Source organism: Penaeus monodon, chromosome 28, assembly GCF_015228065.2.
Source record: "Penaeus monodon isolate SGIC_2016 chromosome 28, NSTDA_Pmon_1, whole genome shotgun sequence".
Taxonomy (NCBI): domain Eukaryota; kingdom Metazoa; phylum Arthropoda; class Malacostraca; order Decapoda; family Penaeidae; genus Penaeus; species Penaeus monodon.
In genome coordinates this window covers 25,447,863-25,448,198 of record NC_051413.1, presented here as the reverse complement: position 1 = coordinate 25,448,198, position 336 = coordinate 25,447,863, and positions in this window count along the sequence as shown.

Below are 336 nucleotides of genomic sequence, written 5' to 3'. Positions count from 1 at the left end.
GGGGTGAGAAATATCACATTTTCGATAGTCTCGATAACAAACGAATGGCAAGTCCTTAATGTGCAGTACACATCATGGGTATGCAAGTAAGTAATCATAATAATCCTTTTATGATCTTTACGTGTAGATATTTTCATATATCTTAATCATGCCTTAATAACCTCAAGGATCTGCATCAGTGTACATAGCGAGTGAAGTACAAAGAACACATAATGAGAGATTATCATAGATTACTAGACTGATGTGATTAGAGGACTGTTGCTTTAACAAATAACTGCTCCATATCATCATCTAACTAATTCAGTGATCATGACAAGAAAGGAAAGACGCGGTTAC